Source organism: Micromesistius poutassou (assembly GCF_964030765.1).
Source record: "Micromesistius poutassou genome assembly, contig: SCAFFOLD_977, whole genome shotgun sequence".
NCBI lineage: Eukaryota > Metazoa > Chordata > Actinopteri > Gadiformes > Gadidae > Micromesistius > Micromesistius poutassou.
Genome location: NW_028178097.1, coordinates 1 through 13,663, shown reverse-complemented (window position 1 = coordinate 13,663; position 13,663 = coordinate 1). Strand labels below are relative to the sequence as shown.

The following is a 13,663-nucleotide window of genomic DNA, read 5'->3' as shown; positions in this document are numbered from 1 at the left end:
CTCCCTGAACCAATCAGAGGAAAGATGCCCTGATTGCTCAGAAATTAGCTGGGAGTGTTCTCAGATTGAAATTGTGTCAAACAGAGGTTGACGTAGTCAACTCGAAACTCAAAATCGGATAATATCACACTGCCTTTCACTCACTAATAGCTGACAGATGGCTATGACATTTCTAATAAATGACACTCAAATAATAGCTCTTAAATCTTAAGCCCCATTATGAAAATAATATCATAATAATTCATCTCTCCGCCCGCAGAAACGCGTATGGTGTTTTGACTGCCAACTTGATTGATCCACCGACCTGACAGCAGGACATGGCCTTCTCGCTCCACCCCATCAGGCTGCCCCTCTGTTAAAACGAGGCCGGGCCCGGCCTGCACGCGCCGCGCTGCGTTACCGACACCCACTCTGTCTGCGCTGCCGTCATCCACCTCACCACGCAGCCTGATCCACCACCTGCATCCACGTACAACATACAGAGCGATAAAGGTTTGTGTTTTTCGGTTGGTGCGCGTCGGCTTTCCTTTAAAAACGCAAGTTACTTTACAAATGTATTCTGCAGCAGCCCTAGGCTATCATTATCATCCTGGCTCACGCAGGCCCTGTCTCTCTTCACTTCCGCTCTCTGCCGACAGCCCCCGGGTTAGGGGCCTCTGAAGTAGCACGGTGTTCACATCAATAAGGTAATGGTGGTTGTTGGTGCACACAGTGTAGCGCGGGTATGCCTTTGGTTAGCTGTACCTTCTTGGAAAAAAAGATGAGTCATGCAAAAACGTCCATTTCCGTATGGTGAAATGGATGCAAATGTCTGGCACACTACAGTATGCACACCAACTCCCAAATTCACACATGCACACACGCAAGGGCGCACGCATCCACACACACACGCACGCACACACACACACACACACACACACACACACACACACACACACACACACACACACACACACACACACACACTGTATGGCCGGGTGGGTTTAGACTCTCTGTACACCCTCTTGGAGTCTTTCTGTGCTAAGCTAGGATCTGTCACTTTTCTTCATTCCCCATCCATCCACCACACCCCCTTCCTCTCGTCCTGACGCTGGGTTTAGAGCTGTGTGCGTCATCCTGTAAATAGTGGTAATTGCTCTAAAGATGTGAAGTTTAGCTGAGGCGCTGTGCCTGAATCTTCAGCATTGCTAGTTTAAGCTAGCATCAGATCAAAGCGCTATTTCACTGGGGAATTTAAAGACTCATACGATATGATGGGGCTGGGGGAGGGCGAGGGTATTTTGTGTTTACGAGACGAGTCTGCCGTACTAAATAAAGGAGTGGTATGGCAAAGTAGGCCTTCCTCTCTCTTCGGCAGCCCCACACTTGTGGCGCCGCGTTATGGACTTGATCATTATTCTCTGTGGTCTGATTTGTTTAAGGGGAAGGATAGATGAAACCTGGTAGCTACCTGCTATTCTCCTCCAGAGTGCTGCTTTGTATGAGCAGCAAAAGTAGAGATTCACTCAAAGGACACACCGCACACACACACAAACCTTTACATTCTCCTGAACTACATACTCATACAAAAACGTTTTTGTTTGCTTGGTTTGGGTTGGTGACTTTATTCACCCTCCCGACAGGAAGACTCTAGTAAGAGAGAAACCTAGACATTACTTTCACCGACGCCATGCATTTGCATGAATGGCATTTGATAATCTCTGTGACACAGCCACCCCATGTTTCCGGCGTACAGTGACCCGAGAGAAATGTTTGCTTTGTCATTCCCTGCCCCTATTGGACAAGAGACTGCATGATAAAGCTGACATAAAGAGGGTCGCTATCTCACCAGAAGCCTTGCATGTATCTCTAGCATTTTCTATCTCTCTCTGTCTCTCTGTCTCTCTCTCTCTCTGTCTCTCTGTCTCTCTGTCTCCCTGTCTCTCTCTCTTGCTCTCGCTCTCTCTCTCTGTCTCTATCTCTCTGTCTCTGTTTCTCTCTCTCTATCTCTCTCTGTCTCTCTGGCTCTGTATGCGTGTCTCTCTCTCTCTCTCTCTCTCTCTCTCTCTCTCTCTCTCTCTCTCTCTCTGTCTCTCACTCTCGCTCTCTCTCTTTCTTTTTTTCTCTCTTTTCTCTCTCTCTCCCCCTCTCTAACTCACACACACACACACACACACACACACAGTAATTGGTCTCTTCAATCAAAATCCTAAGAAACTGCCGTTTTTTTCATCTTCGCAATCTAATTGAAGCTTAATTTTGTTTTTGGCAAGTCTAAGCTATAGCCTCATTGGACTGATTTGAGTATGTTAAAACATTACCCCTGCAAGCACCAACACACAACACATACACACACACACACACACACACACACACACACATATGCTTTCATTGAAGGGGGGGTTGGACAGTAAAACCAAAGGCTGTTTCTCTGCGGTGGTTTTAATTGAGAGAGTCGGCAGATAAACAGAGAGGGTGCATCATGTGTCAAAGTGGGGGGGGGGGGTGGATAGGAGACCCGGTGAGTGTGTGTCGGCACGCTAAAACATTCCTCAATTGACATCCTTCTCCTCCTCCTCCTCCTCCTCCTCCTCCTCCTCCTCCTTCTTCTGCTTCTCCTTCCTCATCCATTGTCCCCGTTCTCCCTCTTCCTCCCTGCTCGTCTGTGTTGCTACGTGCGGCGCCACATGCTGCTAACTAGCATTTATTGAGCCCTGCGCTCCGTGGCTGCTGTGTCACAGTGAGCACAAAGAGCTGTAATGATCCCGCTGAAGTCTAGCTGCTCCGGCTCGCACCGTGCAGCGCGCAGCACCTCGTCACCACTTCTCTTTTCTGCTCCGCCACCGCCACCCCCGCCGCCGGATTCCATCACACCCCCTTTTTGTTTTGTTTTTTTCTGCCTGCTTAAAGGACAAGGCCGGAGTAATTATATGTTTTTGTTATCGTTGACGTCCCCCAACGGGAAACGCCCTACACATGCAATGTTTATCTTCCGCGCACAATCATTGTCCCTCTCTCTATCTCTCTCTCTCTCTCTCTCTCTCTCGCTCTCTCGCTCTCTCTCTCTCTCTCTCTCTCTCTCTCTCTCTCTCTCTCTCTCTCTCTCTCTCTCTCTCTCTCTCTCTTGCTGTAGGCTTCCAGTTGTGTTTTTGTTATTGTTGTTGGCTTCTACAGCACTTCAAAATAGCCTCACATAGTCCGCCCTAATGCCTTAGCGCGCCGAAAAAGTTAATATGTTTTTATTTGGACATCATTTATTTATATTTATTTGGTCCAATATCATATTTTACACACGTGAGGCAAAGGGTCTAACTTGAAAGACTATGGAGGTTGTTGGACAACAATGGTAAACTGACAGGGAATACGGGGGTGGCGGGATTGTCGCGCTGTGGTCAGTTCATGAGGGATGTCTGTAATAAGTGATCACAGAATCACAGCAGCCTTGTTCTCCAAGCATTTTCAATCTCTCTCCCTCTCTCTCTCTCTCTCTCTCTCTCTCTCTCTCTCTCTCTCTCGCTCTCGCTCTCTTTCTTTTCCTCCCTCGTCCCTGGTCTCTCTCTTTCCCTCGCTCATCTCTCAGTGCATAGGCAAGGCACCGGTGGTTAAGTGGGGTCTTTGTTACTTTGCGAGTCCATAGATCACATAAAACTAGAGCACTCCCCTCCTCCCATCCTCCCCCCCCTCCCCTCTACCCTCCGACGGCCCCCATCTGCTCCCAATCATGGGGTACAGCCAGCGGTCAGCCTGCTGACGGGGGGACGCCAATGCAGACACACGGCGAGATGCACTCACACACACACACACACACACACACACACACACGTAAAAAATCCTAAAAAAAAAAAGAAAGCCCTCAACTCCTGGTTGACCCCAACGCACAAAACACACACACAAAGACACACTTGGAACGTTAATCTATCAGACAAATATATTCTGGTGTCGCCACATCTAGTGTAAAAGCATTTTCATCAACATAGAGAAGGAACCCTCACTCTGGGTTTGAAAAAAGACACACAAAGACACACACACACACACTTCCAGGCGCGGACACAAGCAGAGACAGAGTGGCAGATGAACATGAGACATCTTGGCTGTTTGCACCGCCGATGACAGGGTGTCATGGAAACACCCAGCTTTCTCCATGGTTACGCACTCTTTACCCCCACTGGATACTCTCCATATGGTTGTTTCAACAATGCACTTGAGATACTATAACAACTCGGCAGGACACACTCAGGCATATGTACACTCGGTGCCCAAATTGACGCAAATTAGCCCATTTTGTGCTTTAGAGATCAGCATGGTGATTTAGGCTGCTGCCATTTTTTGTTATGTTTATGCTCATCTGCCGACTCTCAAAACTGCTTGAAGGCTCACTCACTGAAACTGTGTGTGTGTGTGTGTGTGTGTGTGTGTGTGTGTCTGTGTGTGCCTTTATTTCTGTCTGTGTCTATGTCTTTCTTTGTTTTTTTGTCTGTCTGTAAATATATATCTGTGTGTTTGTGCACAACATGTATTGTGTGTGTGTGTGTGTGTGTGTGTGTGTGTTTCTGTGTCTGTAAATGCTTATGTAACTGTTTGTGCACGACGTGCATTGTGTGTGTATATGTGTGTATGGCTGTGTGTGTGTCTTTTGTGTGTGTGTGTGTGTGTGTACACAGGCTGCAGCAACAGCCTCATGATGTAGGCTGTGCCTCTCTATGCACTTTAATAGAAAATAAAAGGACATATTGTGGCTCCTGTGTGCGGGAGCTGCCTTCATGATTTCCCGGTGCTCATTAAGCTGTTTCCTGTGCAGTCTTCACGACGCAGATTAATAACATTGCCTGATATTCATTAATATCCTCATAATGAATATGCAGTGTTGAGCACACTTGCTTATTATCTCCTTTTGTGTGTGTGTGGGTGTGTGTTTGTGCCTGTGTGTGTGTGTGTGTGTGTGTGTGTGTCTGTGTGTCTGTGTGTGTGTGTGTGCCTACAGACTCTCGCCCCGATAGGACCACACCTCCGGAGGGGGGGGGGGGAGAGGCGGGACCAGACTGTCCGTCTACTTGGCGCCGTCACAAGGTGGGCTCCAGACGGGTATGGTTGGCATGGCAACGGCTCTGACTCCTGCTGGGCTGAGGTGGGCTTGTTTGCAGGAGTCAGTTTCTTGTTGTTGCCACATTGTTGCAACATCCTGATCTACAAGCACACTGAAACCACTGTGTGTGTGTCTGTCTGCTTGTGTGTGTGTGTCTGTCTGCTTGTGCTTGTGTGTGTGTGTATGCCTGTGTGTGCGCACGCACAGTTGTTTGTTTTTCTGCGGTAGGTTACTCAGTACGGTATTTCACAAAAGCTTTGCAACAATAGAGGAAGATATATTTTTGTCGGCGAGAGAGAGATAGACCGAGCAAGAGGAGGGAGAGAGGGAGGGATGGAGGGAGGGGGGAGGGACAGAGAGGAGGAGAGCAGTAGTGAGTTTGTACTGTGCGGAAGAGTAGACGAGAACGAGAGGTAGAGGCAGTGAGGGGACGGTCAGAGCAGAGAGGAAGAGTGGGAGGAAGAGTGTAGCGGCCATGGTCACGGAAAGACCAGAGCAGAAATGAAATTACTCTCTCTGCCCCCCCTGCCAGAGAGAGAGAAACAGCACATTAATCCTTATCCCTGACACATGCATACAATCACACACTCACACAAGAATATGTATACACACACACACACATAAAGCATACACATCCAGACCAATCCGAACACTGAATGCTATCCCAACAGCAGCAAGGTGCGATCACCTCCACGCTGCAGTCAGCCTCCACTCCCTCGCTGTAGAGACTGCAACAGGAAGTGATGCGTGAGGGCGGTCTGTGTGTGTGTGTCTGTGTGTGTGTGTGTGTGTGTGTGTGTGTGTGTGTGTGTGTGTGTTGGAGCGGGCGGTGTCAGAGGCTTCCTCCATATGGAGGAAGGAGAGGAGGAGGCAGAGGAGGAGGAGGAGGAGGAGGGCGGTATGGAGCAGATGATTCTGGCTGTGTGCCCCACCGTGTCACACTAAGTTAGGGGGCAGAGCGGAGCTGGGTAAGCTCCCGCCTGGGGGCCGGATGCCGGCCCTCCAGCTGGTTTAATCCGGCCTGTGGCCGGTCGGGCGGCGGGCGCTTCGTTGGACTCTTGTTTGTGTCTCTCCACTCCGTCTCCCCACCGTGTGGATCCCGTTAAAGTTTTGAATACAAACTAATGAGGGCCACAGTAGTGCTGATACGCCTGGTCACTGTGTGGAGGAGGCCAGTCAACAGACAGACAGACAGACAGACAGGCAGGCCAGCAGGCAGACTGACTGACGGGCAGACAGACAGACAGACAGGCAGACAGGCAGGCAGGCCAGCAGGCAGACTGACTGACAGGCAGACAGACAGACAGGCAGGCAGACAGACAGGCAGACAGACAGACAGGCAGACAGACAGACAGGCAGACAGACAGACAGACAGACAGACAGACAGGCAGACTGAATGACCAACACAGAGACCATTGAAAACCTAATGGGAAATGCAAAACGTTTGGGCACACACCCTCTTTTTACTTCATGGCTCCTCTGGAGAGTAGACACCCACCAGAAGCGTTTTTTTTCCAGGCCCTCTGGGGGCCATGTGAGGACTCAGGAGTCCTGTTGGCCCCCCAGTGGGAATCCATGACTGTAGCGGCAGCTGAAAGCGTTGTCACGTCCTTGGTGTGACTGCCTGCGTGGGCCTGGCCCCCGTGTGTGTGTGTGTGCGTGCGTGCGTGTGTGTGTGTGTGTCTGTGTGTGTGTGTGTGTGTGTGTGTGTGTGTGTCTGTGTGTGCGCGCGTGTGCTTCTGTTTTGTCAACAGGACTTATGAATAGCGGCTGGCTAGCGGGCGGGGTGTGGTCTGGGGGGGGCGAGGCGGTGTCTGGGGGGGGTTGTGTGGGGGTCCACAACCACCAAGCCTGAGCATGCCCGCCCCTGATTGCACCTCCACTCCCCCCTCTGTTATTCAACCCTCTAGCCCTCAGCCCCGCCCCCCTGCCCCATCCTCTCCACAGTCAAAGCCAAAAAAAGAACAGAGAGAGAGAGAAAGACAGACAGAGAGAGACAGTTATCGCACAAACAGGAAGTTTGATGCCAGCATCGCCTGGGATCTGCCGTCACTCTGTCTGAAGGCATGAGAGGAGAGAGAGACAGACTCTCTCTCTCTGTCTCTCTCTCTCTCTCTCTCTCTATCTCTCGCTCTCTCTCTCTTTCTCATTTCGCTGCTAGTTTAGAATCACAAGACTTGTGAGTCTAATGCATTTAGTTCAATTTACAATTGCTGCTGGTCGTTTGGATTTTTGTTATAACCATTAGTTGTCATACTGTAACTGGGAACATCACCTACTTGTTGAAGGGCTGAATGAAAAGAAAAGCACTTTACACAGTGCATTTGTGCAATCAATTGTGTAAATACAGTGAGTACATTGATAAAAACATTGATGTAAAAAGTACAATATATCAAATACTATATTGACATTACAATTAATTAATTACAATTAATATACCAAACTATTCATCAGTATTCTATTCAAATGTAACCAAATAAAATGTTAGCAATGTATACAAATATTATTACATACCCCTTATACAAGATATGTTAACTCTAGATCTACTAGGGTATGGATATATTATCCATATTTATTACACAGAGCATATTACACACGCTCCGTTCACTTGCATGGGCCTTCCCGACTTCCGGCGGTCAATTATTTTTCGATATTGACTATGCATATAATGACCGCTGTCAAGGAAAGTGGATTTTTCTGCCTCTGTTTCACGCCTTGCGTCACTCCGCAAGTAGTCTGGTGACTTATCAACCCCAGCGTATTCGGTTGCTAAGCGACGTCAACGTCTTTGGCGGACTATTTCTCTGCTGATCAACACTACAAATGCTGGTAACAAATAAATTGCAAAAAGACACACCGTGTGAAGTTATTTTTTTTGTTTTGGCAAGTAGCCGTGTAATAAGCGGGATAATGTATAGAACGTCGCCGGTCATTATCGAAAATAAGCCCCTTCAGGGCGAGGCAAGATGCCTCTGCTTCGTGTCGGTGTCCGGTTCGCCCCGTCGCGGCTTATTTTCCCGATAATGACCGGCGTTCTATACATTATCCCTGACATAATAATCCCTGAACTCCCCATAGATTCCTTTCATCAAATTGCCCTTGCTTGTCCTCAATCCAAGCATCTTGTTTTTCTCTCTCTCCCTCTCCCTCCATCTCTCGCTCTCACTCTCGCTCACTCTCGCTCTCCCCTTCCTTTATTTTCTGCTCCACTCTTTTTTTGACCCTCTCTTACCCCGCCTTCCCTTCCACCTGTGCCCTCCCAACCCTTGACCTTTTGCCCTTACTCCACCTCGGCCACTACCTCCCCCCTCCACCCACCTTAAGGGCGTCGTCATCCGAGGGCTTCCAGCCCCCCTGCCCACCGTCACTCCTCCACTCTGACGCTCCCCTGGCCACCCAGCCCCTCCACCCGTCCTCCATTTTGAATCCTAACCTAAACCATCTCCTCTGAATAACCAAGAGCACCCAGTGAGGTAACGGTTACCTCTCCCCCTCCTCACCGCCATGGGTGCCTCTCCCATGGCAAATGCTCATTTTCTCGCTGACTATATGACATCTCCTCAAGTTCTGATTGGCCTCTGCCACGACAGAAACTCACTGGCCGTTCCCCTGATTCGAAGTAACAACGTGTGCTAGCATGGACCTCAATTTGGCTATTCGCGAAACGGTAAAACTATCGGAGACAAACGAAAGTTTGTTTCCTAACCATGGCCGCGACCACACTCCTGCAATTATCCACTCCTGTCCTTTTTTTCTACAGTAATTTAATGTGGCAATTATTCCCTCTGAACTCCTCCAAATAGCCTTCCTCAAGCATTAGAGCTGTCAAATCCAGCACAGTCGTCATGGGTACCCTTCAGGGAAAATTGTTAGTGGAGAGAATTTGGAAACGGCACCCATCACACTCAAAACAAAAACTCTGTGTGAGTATTTTCTGTGCTCAGGTCCAGGGTGGTTTATGAGGTCTATGGCTGGACAGTAAGTGCCCAGTCGAGAGCTGTGTGTTGATCTGAGTGAGTGATCCTTCCTCCGGTCCACGTCGCGGGGATTACAGAGACCAGGGGTGGTTGCCGTGGCAGGGTCCACAGGCTCTGGTCTTACTGACTGAGATCTGTAATAAACTCTGTGGCTCCAGAGTCACACCTGACTGATTACTGGGGAACTGCCTGGCAGTGTATAAGACCTGACTTGGCCTCATTACTGAGCAACGTAAAAAGCCCAAAGTTGTCCGTCACACGCCAGGGTTGAGCTGTTACGGTTCGATCAATGCCACGAGTAATGGAGGACTAGAAGTGTTAAGAAAATTACATCATGTCACGTTTTTATGTCAAAATAATTTCATCTTGAGGAAATGTTTTTGTAAATTTTATATAAATGTTATTTTGTTGGGGGGGGTTTAGAATCAAACGTACCGATCAACCCTTTATACAGCCCATAGCAGTGTTTTAACGCTGGCTGTTGCCTGTTCTCCTCTGCACTGGATCCCTCTTTAGATGGCCGGTGAAGGGAGGTCCTCTGATCAAGACCCAATAGCTATCAACCTTCTGTCGTTTTGAATGTATCTTTAGTATCCTGTGGGTCGTGGTAACAAGGTGAAAGTGTGCCATGACTCCAATAAGAGCCTGTTTCGACGGACTCTGAAAGTGAAGCGTAATTCGACTTTGACCCCGTGAATTGGGGGGGTGTAAAGAATTAAGAATCAGTCAAAGTGCGCTCTGAGCAGCTCGCATATTGTTAGTAGAGGCTTCCTGGTTCCTGGCTGTGGTGTGCTCTGCAGGTTGAGGACACGAGCAGCCTCGTCTTGGTAAGCGACGGTGATGAACTGCTTCCTCCTGCAGCCTCCGGCTGTGATGAATGCCTCGCAGCCTTTCTCCGGCGCAGGACCCGGTCTATTGTCTCAGATCGACGTGCAACAGAATTAAAGCGGCGAGTGTGTGGCTAAATAATTACAGCGTAATGAGAGGCGTGCACGGACCCGACACCCAAAGGGGAATCAATCTCTGCCACTTTGTCCCTGCTCTTAATGAAGACCCCCGCGACACAACTCTTCTCTGTGCCGTCACCACTGTGTCATCCCAAGCCCATCGGGCCGCCCTTCCCCAACTGCCCCCAACCTCCATTGATGCCCCTAATCCACCTCCTCCCCGCCCCCCCTCCCCTCCTCACCCCATCATCCCCTGTTTCCTTAGCGTCACCCACCCGCCGGCAGCCTCCATGCTGTGCTCTGCCTCTCTGCCACCAGATTCGGTGCCCGCGGCGTGTAATTGACCCACCGTTCCTTCCCTTCTCCCCCCCGCCCCTCCCCCTCCCCCCCGGCCCCCCCTCACCCACTGGGGAGGGGAGAAAAGAGTGAGCCGCCCGCGCCAGACTGGAGGTGACCCATTTCCCTGGGGCATTCAGCAGCCTCCTAATCAACCATCCTCTGGGGCCGCCTCATTCACTCCGCAATTAGAGCACACCACCCCCACCGCCTTTGAGGTCTCCGTCAATAGGCAGGCAGACTGGCAGGCTGGTGGGTGGCCGGGTGGGCGGGCGGGCGGGCGGCAGGGAGACAGGCTCCCTCGGTGGGAGAGTATCGGCGAAAAGGATTCAAGTCAAACCCCCGTAACGCTTGACTCTTCAAGGTCTGCGCCACTCCCCCCCCCCACCCCCCCCCCCCCCTGCTCCTACGGCGCCGCCTCCCTCCTTACCCGCCTCCGCCTCCCCCCTCCTCGCGGCTCGGCGCCGTCGACTCTTCATCCTCCTCCTGCTCCTCCTCCTCATCCTCCCCCTCCTCTTCATGCTCCTCCTCTTTATTATCCTCGTCCTCGTCATCATCCTCGTCATCCTCCTCCTCCTCATCTTCCTCATTCTCCTCCTCTTCATTGTCCTCTTCCTCCTCTTCATCCTCCTCCTCCTCTTCACCCCCCTCCTCCTCTTCATCCTCCTCATCCTCTTCATCCTCCTCCTCCTCTTCATCCTCCTCATCCTCTTCATCCTCCTCATCCTCTTCACGCCCCTCCTCCTCTTCATCCTCCTCCTCCTCTTCATCCTCCTCCTCCTCTTCACCCCCCTCCTCTTCACCCCCCTCCTCCTCTTCATCCTCCTCCTCCTCTTCATCCTCCTCCTCCTCCTCACCCCCCTCCTCCTCTTCCTCCTCCTCCTCCTCCTCACCCCCCTCCTCCTCTTTCTCCTCCTCACTGCCGGAAGGTTCTCTGTCTCACCTCCTCACCTCCCGTCCGGACGGACCGACGGACGGATGAACACGGATGAAGCACCCGGGGCGGGGCCGAACGGGGAGACATACCGACAGACAGACAGAGGGGGGGGGGGGGGCAGGCGGCGACGGAGGATGGGAGACGGAGCGCGGGCAGAGGGGGGGGCTGAGGGCGGCAGATTAAAAGATTTAACGGAACCGGGGGGACGGCAGGCTTGAGCTGCGCAGGAACGTCACGTCTCCCTCAGTAACTCCCCTCATCAGGTTTGTAGGCCGTCACCCCCCGGCGCCCCGCCGGCGCCCGGGGGCTGAGCCACTGCGGGGCCCGGCCCTGCTCTCTAAGTCGCCTCTGAACGCTGCGTCCCCCATTGATTCTGGCTGGGCTGAGCGGCGGCACGTCCCCCCCACCCACCCCCCCAGCGCTCGCACGCCCCCCTTAATTGCACATCAGCCGGGCTTGCGCCGTTTAAAACATATTATTGGTGACACGCAGCACCCCCGATAGGCAAATAGGTAATAGAACAGGATAATAAAAATGAAATCAGATCTTCTCCGGGGTGGCCGGGACCCTTCGAGGAGGATCAGGAAGGAGGTAGGGGAGATAATGATGCGTGATGATTAAATAACGGGCCGGTGAGACACACACACAGGCACGCACACACGCGGCCACGCACACACAAACAGCCCTCCCACCCCCACTGTCGCTGTGATTGTCTCTGCAGCAGAGGTTTGCAGGATAACCGTGTAATCAATGGATTGGAAATGGTGCTCTGGCTGTGAAGGTTAAGAGGGGGACTGGAGTGGTGTGGGCCTGTTGGGTTGCGCCACGCGGACACACGTCACAACACCGTTCCCTTGATACTTGAACACCCGCCCCACATCTCTATCTCCTCTGTGTTATCTCCCCCCCTCCTCCTCCTCCTCCTCCTCCTCCCCCTCTCTCGCTCTATCTCTCCCTTACCTGTTCCCTTCCCCCGCCCTCGGTCCCTCAAGCCTTTCCCATCCATATCTACCGGCTCCAGTTTTCACACCTTTTTTGTCACCCAGTGTTTTTCCGTCATATGGCTGATCTCTCTCTCTCTCTCCATCTCTCTGTCTCTCTCTCTCTTGCGCTCTCTATTAGCCTCTCTCTATCTCTGCATCCTCTACACTTCACTGTAAGCTTGCTATTCCTGCATTTATTTTATTCACTCCCTCTTCCCCCAGTTCATTATCTTCTCTCTTTCCTTCCCTGCTGCCCTCTCTCTATTTCTCTCCTTGATCTGATCCTGCCTTCCCTCCTCTCTCTCTCTCTCTCTCTCTCTCTCTCTCTCTCTCTCTCTCTCTCTCTCTCTCTCTTTCCCTCCTACCTTTCCCCAGTGTCAGCTGCTGTCACTGTGGCTAAGAAAGTGACCAATCAGCACACGCTTCACAGCACTAGCTTCCCTCCCCCATCCTCATCCTCACCACCTCCTCCTCCTTTCTTCTCTTCTCCCCTCTTCTCCCCTCCACTTCATCCATCTTCCTCTTCCCCTCCACCCCTCCTCCACATTTTCCTTGTCTCCCACTGTCCGCTGCACCCCTCGCCATCTGATTCTTCCGCCTCCTCCTCTCCTCCTCTCCTCCTCTCCTCTCCTCCTCACCTCTCCTCCTCTCCTCCTCACCTCTCCTCCTCTCCTCTCCGTCCCTCGCGTGGTGAGAAGCCAACGGCTGTCTATCCGGGTTCGTTTTACAGTGTCGCTAATGATGAGAGGCACTGCTCCTCCGTGGCGCTTTCGGTGCATGCATGTGCATTTGTGTTGACGACACCCACAAACACACACCGAGATAGACGCACGCACCAAAGAGAGACAAGAAAGGCAGCTCATACACGGCAACACACACACACACACACACCAGGCCTGCTCACGGTGGTCTTGGAGGGGGTGGAGGCAGACGAGACATGTTTAGTTTTCAATCTCTGCCAAGAGAATATGATTTGCATGATGTGAGCCTTCATTACGCTGGTGTTTACTGTTCACAGCACACCAACCATCAGCCCTTTTTTCCTTATTACAATTTCCTCAATAGTTCATAAGGGTACCCTACTCAGATTGCTCTCCAGATTCAGTGTGCGGTAATTGGCTGCAGATCCCCCCCATCCCAAGCGTCCCCTCCTCTCCCCCCCCCCCCCCCCCCCTTGTGTTAATACCCTATTTACCCCGCTGGGTAGATAATGCGGCCTTCAGTGTTATTGTTTATTTATTTCTCCCCTTTCTTTTGTCCGGTCCTCGCCAGGTGCTGATATGTACACAGGATGAGCGGACCGGCGGGAGACAACTCCATGGAGCCCATGAGCTCGGAAAACCGAAAGCGCAAGTTGTCCACCTGCGACACGCCCGGCCTGGGGTGAGTAACGGCCACACCGGAGGCCGCCACCCCACCCC

At 51.6% G+C, this 13,663-nt stretch overlaps 1 long non-coding RNA gene across 1 annotated transcript; it reads left to right on the top strand.

Moving 5' to 3' along the window:
- Window positions 1-264: 264 nt before the first annotated feature.
- LOC311374795 lies at window positions 265-13,637 on the top strand. The gene is made up of 3 exons (XR_014643127.1): window positions 265-492; window positions 4,961-5,046; window positions 13,515-13,637. It is a non-coding gene; the product is annotated as an uncharacterized lncRNA (long non-coding RNA).
- Window positions 13,638-13,663: the final 26 nt, after the last annotated feature.